The 11,485-nt window shown below is 59.5% G+C and overlaps 1 protein-coding gene across 1 annotated transcript in view; it reads right to left on the minus strand.

Annotated features, from left to right (window-relative positions):
- Window positions 1-11,485, minus strand: part of CACNA1H (calcium voltage-gated channel subunit alpha1 H) — a gene marked incomplete at its 3' end in the record, with an annotated part of 83,445 nt that overhangs the window by 15,338 nt on the left and 56,622 nt on the right. The gene's annotated exons all lie outside the window — the stretch shown is intronic.

Here is an 11,485-nt window from a genome sequence, read left to right on the forward strand (position 1 = left end):
ACTAAACAGGTCACACACACAGGTGAGCATCTCACAGGCGCTGGGAGGGCCCGAGGGCTTCAGGGGAATTCATGTCTCCCCCACACCACCCCCAGGTCAGGGTCCCCTCCCACCGGGAGCCACGCCCACTCTAAGGTGGGATTGCCCGTCTGCCCTGCTCAGGCGAGAGAGCAAGAGCCCAGCCTACAGTGAAGCTGGGCACGGTGCTCGGGGAAACACCACTTGTCCGCAGACAGCTCTGGGCCCCCACCCTGCCTGGCCTGTGGGGGCTGAACTGGGGCAACAGCTGCAGCACGACCTTCAGATCGGTGCCTTTCTGTTCCCCTCCCCACGTTCCCTTGGTGGTACGTTTTGTGCGTCAAGGAGGTGACCAAGGCAGCAGGACCCCTGCCTGGCACGTAGCTGTGCTCCATAAGGTAGCCCTGAGCACCCACCCTGTGCCTAGCTACGTGGTGGCACTAGGGCCGGGGCTCCAATCCCATGGGTGACAAACTGGCAAGAGCTGTGCTGTGATGGGATCATGGAGGGGACCGGGTCTGTGGAGGCCCTGGGCCACTATATTTACAGGCGGATGGGCTCAGCGATGAGAAGCAGGTCACACCCTGTGTACCCCTCCTCTGTGGGACTCTGGAAGCCAGTCTCGACCCTTTTCCCCGCAGCCTCTGGGACAGGGTGGGGGTAGGGCAACAGTTGATGTTGGCAGCCCCTGGCCCACAGCGTGATGTGCAGCGTGGCACCGAGCCACCAATGTAATTACACGTTCCCACCGAGAGTGCCATAATTACCCTTAATGGGTTCAGCAGTAACAAGTGCCTTTGCTGTGATTTGCTGTGGAAAAGCAGAAATTGGTGTCCTGCTAGGGCAGCACGGAGGGCCCTGTGGGAACTGGCTGAGAGGTCTAGCGGGGTGACTGCACAGTCGGGGCCTGGGGGGCCTGCAGACTAGCCCGGGAGGCCAGCCCGCTGTGTGTGTGTGTCTCTGTGGGCGGGGTTGGGGAAGAGGAGAGCGCTGCAGCTAAAACCTGCACCAAATACCCATGCCACCCCTACTGTGCGCCAAAATGGCTCTCTCTCGAATCCTGATGAACCCATGAGGCCGACACTGTCCAGTTCCACAGCACAGACTGGGGGCTTGGGTGGCTCAGCTGAGGGACCCAAGGGAGCTGGTCCTCGGGCACCGGACATGGATGGAAGGGGCCGATACAAGAATTTACTGATCTGGGGGGTTCTTGCGGGGACCAGGTCTGGACCCTGGAGCTGGCGTTGGGTAGAGCTGAGGACCTCAGTCCTCAATGGTGGCGTGGATGTGTCCGGAGCTGGTCTGGGCCAGGCCCATGAGAGGCTACTCAGGTCAGGGGGTAGGAAGCCCCACTCCCCAGCAGGAACTACAACCCAGGACCCCAGCAACTTGCAAAGACAGCCAGCTTGGCGTCCCTAGGTCTACATCTCCTCAAACCTCTGACAAGCGAAGCTCCCATTGTACCTCCCTGCCCCCGAGGCACACCCTGAGAGCTCAGGACACCAGCCATGGCTACAGTGACCCAGGACCCAGCAGGGAGGCCATGAACACAGGCTCATCTGAGAAGTGGAGACACCATCACGGTGGCTGGAATAACCAACCCGTCAGCACACCCCAGGCACCCAGAACGTTCTCCACCCATCCCTACAAGCACGCACCCTTTGGGGGCTACTATCCTTAAGATACACCCCTCCCCCTCTCCCCGCATCACGCCAAACACATGCCTGGGAGGGGCAAGACCCCAGGGTCCTGCTCTTGGGCCCTGAGACCCGGCCTGGTCTGTGTGAAGGTGCACACGCCTGTGCTTGGCTCTTGACAGAAACACCATGGAGCCACCCTGCCCTTCCTGCCTTGGGGACAACCAGCCCAGGGAGGGCTCAGTCAGTCTCCTGTGTGCACCCGAGGCCAACCTCCACCCGTCACAGCCGTCCCCTCGTCACGCCTTGGTGGGTGGCTGAGGACATGCAGTGCCAACTGGACACTCATCACACGCAGCCCAGTGACTTCCGGGAGCTTAATTACACAGATGGATTTTCTGGGTTTTAATTAAAAAATCCGTTAGGTTTTGAACCAAGTTTTGCAAATTAGAGTCAATTTCTACTGCGGGTCCAAAAAAGCCAGGCTGCTGCATGGTCAGGAGGCCGAGGCCGTGCTGGCCTGAGGAGGGGTCCTCCAGCTGCCTGGGGCCTGGCTGCAGCGGGGCCGCGGGCCTGGGGCCGCAGCTGAGTGAGACAATCTCTCCCAGGGACTGTGCCGCCAGGGAGGTTCTTCCCCAGCCTGGAAGCCTCAACGATGGCAGTGAGGCCCTGACCCAAGTTCCCTGTCTACCCTGGGCCCGGCTCCTTAGACCCAGGGACCTCGCTGATAATCCCCTTTTCAAACAGAGGTGAGGGAGACTGCAGGGACCTCCCCCAGCCAAACAGGCCCCTGGTGTACAGCTTGGCAGGGAGGGGCCTGGAGTGACTCTCCCCAGGGGAAGTGCTACCTCTTAAACCATGACTCCAAAGTACCCCAAACACCCGCCCCCCCCCCTCGCCCCCCAAGGCCCCCTCAGCCAGGAGGATGTTGCTCAGGGGGACAGTTCGGGCAGCGGTCGCTGTCCGTGGTGCTGAAGTGGCCCTGTGCTGGGCATGCTCTGGGCTGGGGAGGGGCACTGCCCACCCAGGCTTTAATGGAAACCACCCCATCAATAGCCCTTTCTCATTCCTGGACTCCCAGCTGGCTAAGAAAAGCACGCCAAAGGCCTCTCTGAAGATGGCGCTGGCTCACGAATGCCTTCTTGAGCATGTGCATGAGGAGGTCCTAGGGCTTGCCTTGTTTCGTGCAAAGCCCACATGGTCATTACCTGGTGGAAATGTCCACTTCCTGGGGCTGCTGGGAGCATGCGTGGAAGCCAGGAGAAGGTGATTGTGGCCGCTCAGTGCATGTTAGGGGCTGTCAGCCCCTCATCAGCAACAGCAGGGGACCCTGACATGGGCTCTCACCAATGACAGTGGCCTCCAGGGTCCTGGAACAGGGCAGGGGTGCCCAGGGAGGCCTGCATGGTGCAGGATAGTGTGGACCAAAGGGTGGTCCTGGCCCCTGAATCAAATCCTCACTGTTAACAGGCAGCATCCCCGGCCTGCCCAGAACCAGTGGTTTCTCACACTACCCGGCTCTGAGTTGGGGAAGAGAGACACTAAGGAGTCCATCCAAATTCTCTTCTATAAAGTGTCCAGTAGGCTCCAAGCCCCCCTTCTTGTCCCTCATCCTGACAAATACCACCCTGCCCCTCCACGATGGCCCCAGACACACGGAAGGAGGAGACATGGCAGTTCCCCCACACCGAGGACACTGGGGGACAGGCTGGCTGTTTGCAGGACAAAGGTCAGGACAGGGGAGATCCTTTCATCTGTGGGACACAGACGGGTAAGCGGGCATCCCTCACTAAGATGCGGTTCCAACCCCAGGGCCATAGACAAACCAGGCAACATAGTGGTGCATGGGCTGTGGTCCCCAGGCAGGGCTGCTGCCTGGCCCCCCATGGTAAGAGCAGGCTGTGCAGGTACAAGGCCCACAGGCCGGCTCCCTGCCAGGCTGTCATGAGATCACGCAGACGCTCTGGGTCAGGGAGGAGGAGAAGGTATCAGCTGCCCAATCCTGCCCTACACTGCCTGCCGCTACCCCCCAGAGCAATCTGCTCAGCCAGCTAAGCTCCATTAGGCAGAATCTACAACAGCCTGATGTGAGCTCCCTGAGCCCCTATGGGCACCAGGGCATGCAATAGGAAGAAGGGGGAGCGCAGGGAGGGGCAGCCCAGAGCCTGACACTCAGAACACCCAACCCAGCCACACTGGCTCCTGCCAGGACCACTGAGGTCTTCCTGACTCCCTGTACCCACAGCAGCCCCCTACCCTTCCTCATTCCACTGCCAGAGCCCCCTGGCTGGGCACCCCCCCACCCCCGGGCAAGAGAGGTGGCTCTAGGCCAGGGGTTCCCAACATGGGCACATGCCCCACAGGGGAGCAATTTGAGAATGAGTTATTAACAGTGAATATTTTGCATTTCTTATGTTATAGTGGCCATATACAGTCTATAAATATATATTGTGACATATTTATGCATTTCAGTTCTCTATTGTTTTGAAACTTTATTTTCTATTTTTTCATATCACTTCATATATTTTTTTTTTAACAATTTCTTAGTGATTTCTCCCTCAGTACCTCAACTGTCCTTTCGTTCTTTTATTTTTCTCTTTCATGGATGCCATGTTCTTTGGAAGCTTGTTTAGGCCAAGTTAATGGCCTTTTAGGCTTCCTTCACGTGAATAGTTCACTTTTTGAATAATAAGAATTCTATGTCACGGGGCAGAGGGGGGGGTGTGACAATCAGGATTTTAGAGATGCTTAGGTGGGGCGCGGCCAAGAAAAGGTTGGGAACCACTGCTCTGGGCCATCTCTACCAGGCAGACAGAGGGCCTCGGGCTGGTGAGCGCAGGGACACTGACCATGTGTGGGGCTACAATCACAGAGACCACCTCCAACCCAGGATCTCGGGTCTTCCCATGTGTGGACAAGTGGGCTGGCCGGCAGAGAGGTGTAAGGACAAGCTGAAAGGATGAACGTCCAGTAGGTCTGGGGCACCCATACTCATGCACGCCTGCTCCCAGACACACCGTGGGGGCCCGAGGCCCAGCACCTGGTCCAAATGCTCCCTGCTTAGCGTGGGCAAAACCCTCCTTGCCCCCCTGCTCTGCATGGGGGGCCTGCCACCCCCCTAGCCTGCGTGCCCATGCCTGCCAGCATTTCCCCCACCCCCTTCATTCTCAGGGACACTCAACCTTGCTCTTCCAATTTGCTTGAGAGGAAAAACATGTTTCCTCATGGGAGAAAGCCCATCCTGCAGAAATAAATGACCCTGGGCCACTGGAGAGGGAACATGAACTGAGCGCACACAGGTGAGAGGGTCAGCAGGGCTGGAGCAAGAAGGGCAGCTCCAGGGCCCAAAAAAGTACCCCACACGAGGCCAAGGTGGTCGCGAACTCAGGCTCAGTGGGCAGCACGCAGTGGAGAGACTCAGAGAACTAGCCCCCTCTCAGAAAGCAGCACAGCTTCCTGAGCCCCAACCCTGCCGGCCCCGTCTGCACGTCCCCTGAGAACCAGGGCAGCCCCAGGGAATCGTCGAGGCTCCAGGACCAGCCACCTAAGTCCCCCTGGCCGGGGCACAGGCCCAGCGAGCCAGGCAGCACCGTCTGTTATCTTGTAAGGTTAAAAAATGTCAGAATGTGCCCTGACCGGTTTGGCTTGGTGGATAGAGCATCGGCCTGCGGACTGAAGGGTCCCAGGTTCGATTCCAGTCAAGGGCATGTACCTTGGTTGCGGGCACATACCCAGTAGGGGGTGTGCAGGAGGCAGCTGATCGATGTTTCTCTCTCATCGATGTTTCTAACTCTCTATTCCTCTCCCTTCCTCTCTGTGAAAAATCAATAAAAATATTTTTTTAAAAAACCCTGTCTGAATGTGTCTACTGCCAGGTGTGTGAGGCCACAGAACGCAGGCAGCTCAAAAGGAGGCAGCAGCCTGCCTGTATCAGCACAGAAACACATCCTGGGAGGAGGAAGTGGAAGGGCCAGCGGTGGGAGAACAGGTGACCCCATCGATGCAAAAGCCTCAATTCGGAACGACGCCTCCCTAGAACATGTTAACACACGTGAGCACAAGGCATAGGGAGTTCTGGAAGAGCCCCCTCCAACAGGAAGAACCATGGCTCGTTGTGGGGAGGGGGTGAGATAGGGGCACAGGCAGGGAGTGGATGCGGGAGGAGTCCAGAGACCACTTTTGCTCCCCCCACCTCTGCTGTCTGGGCCTCCCCACAGTGTGGCTGTGCGCTGCTTGTGCAGTTACGGAAGTGAGGGGTCAGAAAGCCCAGCTGTGTGGCCTGCGGAACTGGTGGCATAAGTGGGGTGGGGGAGGGTCCCCTGCCTAATGGGCTCCCCTAGCACGCGGGGGCTCCCTACCACCCAGAGCAGGCACACTTCGCTCCTTGCTGTGGAGCAGCAGGCACAGCGCCTCAGCTGGTGACCCAGAGCTTCCAAGTTGCCACGGCAACAGACTCCTATCAGCCTCTTCCCTCGGTCGGCCGGGCATCTGAACAGGGAGCTGAGACATACACACTGACGAGGGGGTTCTCCCGGACCAGCCTCACACCTGCAGGGATCCTGAAGGAGGCCTGGCGGTGCACGCCCCAGACCCGGAACTGTGGCCCTGCGACGGCTCCCACCTTCTGCTCCCGTGCGCCACATGCGGGCTTTTCTGAGCACCTCCAGGGAGCCTCAAGAAGGCAGGCAGGATGGTGACATCTGAGCGGGGCAGCAGGGCCCTCTGTGAATGGTCAATTCTCCACAGACCTCAGATGGCTCCTGGCAGGACCCAGAGACACCGTTTGAGTGCAGCTCCCACGCAAAGGCTTGTCCGAGATGCCGCATCAACACAGCCTGGAAGCTAATCATAAAACCTAGGGCTCACATGTGACCCACAATGCCACGTGTGGGTACACACCCAAAGGAACTGAAAACGGCTGCTCCAACAGGTGCCCGTACACACGTGCTCACAGCAGCACGATTCACTGCGGCCAAAAGGTAAAAAACAAGCCAAATGCCCATTAATGCACAAGTGGCTAAACAAAATGTGGTAGATCCACTCAATGGACTGTTACTCGGCCACAAAATGGAACGAAGCACTGACACACGCTAGACACGGATGAACCTTGAAAATGTTACGCTCAGTGAGATAAGCCAAACAAAAGGACACGCGTTATATGATCCCATAGACATGAAATGTCCAGACAGGGGCATCCACAGAGGGAGTGGATTCGTGGCCTCCTGAGGTTGGTGATGACAATGTTCTGGAACCAGTCAGAGGTGGTGATCACAGGACATTGTGACTGTGCTAAAAGCCACTGGACTGTTCATTTTAAAATGGCTAACTGTGTGGTATATGAATTTCACCTGGATAATCGTCAGACTTGGTGTATTTGGAATTCTCTTCTCAACAACTCTGTCTTGCCTGTACTCCAGGCCTGCAGTCACCTCACTCAAACCACCGTTAGGATGGAGACGCAGAGACTCAGCACCTGGGCAGCACAGTGGGGGCTCGCCCTGGCTCTTCTGCCATGCGGCCTCCACACAGGATGCAGCAGCCCCCTAACCTGGATGCATGCCACCTTGTAGGTGATGTGCTCCCCGGCACGCCCTGGGAGCCCCCAGCACCCCGGAACCCTCCTGGTGGCCTCTCGCCAACCAGCCTTGGGTGATGGTGATGCTGTTGGAGATCTGCCTCCTACGGGCGGGTCCAGATGCCCGGGAAGGGTGGGGTCCTGCAGCAGAGAGTCCAGTGACGCCCCCCAGACCTCCATGGCCACCAGCCAGGGCTCGGGGCTCGGGAGTGTGACAAGCAGCTGGGCTGCAGCTAATTTTCAGCAGGCAGGGCTGAGTCTAACCAACGGGGAGCCAGGGCCTCTGCGCCTTCAAAGGCGAAGCCGTAGCTGCAGGCAGGGTGCTGAGGTCATGCCGCTTGCCATCCACCCTCTGACCCCAGAGTCAGGTGTGGCCCCCCAGTCCCAGCAGGTCCCAGGCTCCAGCCCTGCACTCCAGGGCCTCGCAGGCCTCACCGCTCCTGCAAGTGATGCCCAAAGACTTCGGGACTCGGCCCTGGCCGGAGCCTCAGGCAGGGTTCTGCTCCTGGTCGCAGGGACCCAGCCTGTGTGACAACCTGGGGGGGTGGGGGGGGGGTTCCCATCCTTGAGACACTGAAAACCCCCTTTGGGCAGAGGGCGTAGACCCTGTCTACACCCCGTGGGGTGGGTTATCACCCATTCCCCACTGCCCGCCTCCATCTTGTCACCAGTGGGTCCAGGAAGAGCGCCCTGAGGCCTTAACACTTCTGCCCCCGTCTGGGGGAGCTGGTCCCCCCCCGAAGCACTAGCACAGCCCCCAGGTTCGATGGGCCTTCCCCAGTGGCTGGGGACAATTATTCCATAGAGCTCTTGGTTAATTAATCAGTGAGGTAATTAATTAATTACACTCCAACTACATTGATGGGGCCCAGCCCAGGGCAGGATGTTCAGATGCAGATCTTGGGGCTGCTGGGCAGCGGCATAAGACATCCTCACCCACCTTCTAGGCTCCAGGGTTCCCGTGAGGTGGAAATGACCCACAGCCTCAGCCCACAGACGGCTGGCGATGATGCCTGTGTAGCCGGGACCAGGAGGTTGAAACAAGGGGGTCCTGTGTGGCGGAGGAAACCCCAATGTAACTGTGCCAGGCCCACGGGGACCCCCTGGAGCTGGAAAGGGCCACACAAGGGGGCACAGTCATTTCTGTAGCTATACCCCTCGGCTGCAGCCCGGCTGTCTCATTTGGGGTATGGAGATAGGCCACTGCCTGCAGGAACATGGGAGAGGGCCCCTGCCTCCAGATGGCCACCTCAACCCCCCTCTAACACAGGGGCCCCGATCCAGGGCCCTGGGGGAAAGCAGGCATCTGTCTCCCGAGGCCTCAGGACAAAGCCAGCCACCGGGACCCTCAGCCCACTGTGCCACCCAAGATCTGCCATGGCCCCAGGGAGCCCCGCCTCCTGAGTGACAGAAACCTCTTCCAACAGCTTGTGGGAGTGGACAGTGCCCTCAGAGCTCCCGGAGCGGGCCCTGGGCGCATCCTCAATCCCGATGCCCAGACGGCACTCAGTCAGGTCTCCCAAGCAAGCCTCTGAGGGCAGGGGCAGGAGGCCACTATTGAAGGAAGTTTCTCTTCTTCCCTGAAGCTGTTGCCATGACGACAAGATGCTGACTACTGAGGAGGACCTGGCGCAGCCCGCAGCCTCCGAGGACAGAAGAGGGGCTCTGGGAGGGGGATCCCCTAGCCCACCCTCCTCACTCCGCACTGAGAGCTCATAGGCGGAGAATCCCCGAGGCTCAGCCCCCTGCCAACCTGCCCTTGGGGAAGCCATCACCACAGGGCTTTAATTGAGGGAGAGGGCGGGGTCCAGAGGATTACCTTAGTGTTTGAGAAAGAGGGGGCCAGAGAGAGGGGGGTGCAGAGACTAGAGAAGGGCGGGTGTCGGCTGGTCGGGCTGCAAGCAGTTTACTTTGAAGTTAGAAATTTAATGGGGGTCACTAGGAGCCCCACCACACACACACATACACACACACACACACACACACACACACAGACTCTGCACAGGGAAATCCCTGGTCTCTGAGGGCAGCTCCATGCTGCCTCTTTATCCGTACGCGTGGGGACAGATGACTGCCAGGCCCCAGCTCATGCCCCTCTGAGCCACAGGCCTGCCCCCTGTTCTAGGATGCCCTGACACTGTGGGGTACAGCAGGGCCGCGGCCTACCCATGGTCATGAGGATGGGGGCAGCCGAGTGGGGTCCCCACCTGCAGGCCCTGAGCCCCCTGAGCAGTGTACACCCCACTGGCCTTTACCAGACTGTTCCCTCTGCTGTGAGCCCCAACTCCCTCCCAGCTTTCCCTCTGGCTGAACTCCTGTGGTGGGGAGCCCGTCTCCCCATTCAGCCCGACCCACCATGGCCTGGGCCTGCGTGACTCACATTCCCTCTCATACTCGCTCAGCTGGCCAGGGTGGGGAGCCAGCCGGCCAAACATGGAGCTGTTTGTTCTCCCTGGTGGCTCAGGGTCACGTGGGAGGAGTTGGGGGGAGGGGGGGCTGGGCTGCCCCTGGGAGAGCACCTCCCCTGGGAAGCTGAGGGGCCGAGAGTCCACATACCACGGAGACACCCAGCTCATCGCCCCACCAGTGGATGACTCCATTGCCAGAACAGCCTTTCTCCTGGACCCCAGTGTGTGTTCTGAGAGCTTCTCCCTGTGCCTGAGCCCGGCCTACACTGAACCCCCTCCCCGGACCCCACTTGGGAGTCCAGGCGCTCAGAACAGAGGGGCACTGCGAACCTCTGCGTGGGCAGGACCTGGGTCTCTGGCTTCCCACAGCTTGGGGCTAGGCCCGGGGGCTGAGGCCTGCCTCTGGCCCAGCAGAGCCCGACACCTGGAAACTGCCACTACGCTCTGAGCAGCTTAATGCCCCCCTCTGCCTATGCAATGACTGAGCTAACTGGGAAGTGCACTGTTCTCAGCCCATCTGCCACAGGAGGGAGGGGACGAGGCAGGCAGCCCCCTTGACTCAAGCCAGGTAGGGCCCAGTAGTGGCCGGCGTCTAGCACACGGAATCCAGAGCAAGCCTGTGTCCACAGCAAACATGTGCACTGGGCACTAGAGACTGCGTCTGGGTGTGTGTGCTCTGCCTGTCCCGGCATGCCTTGCACACCCCACACACATGCAACTGAGCAGGACTGTCTGTGCGTGTGCACACACTCACCCGTATACAACAAACAATCGCACCGCACGCTGTCACACATGCGCATACACGTGCTCACACACACACTAAGGTGCGCACCTTCAAAGCGTTGACCTCCAGAAGGGCTGGAGGTCAGCTTTACTCAGGAAGAAGATCCCCACCCCCAGGACTAAACGAAATACTCACACAGACACCATGGAGCCGAGCATATGCCCACAGCTCCCGTAACTGCGCGGTTTTAAAGACCACGCTAATTAGGAAGAGTGCTAATGCCTCTGCTTGGCTCTTAATAAAGATCTTGATTGGAGGTTTTTTTTCAAGGCACAACTGAGTGGGAAAGTGCCCTGTCTCTACCTCCAGTCACCATGCCCACAGTCTGGCTCTGCAGCCCAGGGCCTCGTGGAGCCCTCGCCGGCCACTTGGTGGTGGCACGCACAAGCGCTCTGGGAGGCCCTCCTCCCAGGAGTGTTCTGGCCTGAACGGGGGGCCAGCCCCCAGCGCTGTATCCCTCCCATATCCCAGGCTCCCCTTATGCAGCTCCATGTCATGGCTCTGGCTCGGTTCCTGCTCTGCGAGAGGAAAGCTCAGAAGGAACTGGTCTTACCAGGTGAGGCCTCCTTCCCAGCCACACCCCTGCCCATCTTGGACCCCCCTCGGGGGGCTCTGCACACCCCCACCAGACCCTAGAAGGGAAAGGCGTGGGCAGAGGGCACAGAGCCAGGAGGGGCCCCTGGGGAAGATGACCGCCTGCCCATGGGGACAGGCCTGCAGGGCCTGCTCCAGGCAGGAATTCTTCAGGCCAGAAATAACTGCCTCAGAGCCACTGCACAGCTGCCCGGGGCCTGAATTAGCGACCCCAGGGGACTGGACGCTCCTTCCATGGGAACGAGCCTTGTAGCGCCCCACCGTTGGCCCGACCCCAGAAAAGGGGGCCCCGGGCCTGCAAGGAGCTGGCTGAAGGAGGCTCCTACCTGCACGAGAACAGGGTGAGCCACCTGGCTGGGAGCGGGGAAGTGGAGGCAGGGCATCTGCAGGCCTTGGGTACAGCACCTGGACATGTCCTCCTTGTTCTGGGGCCGGAGCCTGCTGGCAGGCTGGCCTCCCTGGCTCTACT

Source organism: Myotis lucifugus, unplaced genomic scaffold (assembly GCF_000147115.1).
Source record: "Myotis lucifugus unplaced genomic scaffold, Myoluc2.0 scaffold_622, whole genome shotgun sequence".
In the NCBI taxonomy this organism is placed as follows: Eukaryota; Metazoa; Chordata; class Mammalia; order Chiroptera; family Vespertilionidae; genus Myotis; species Myotis lucifugus.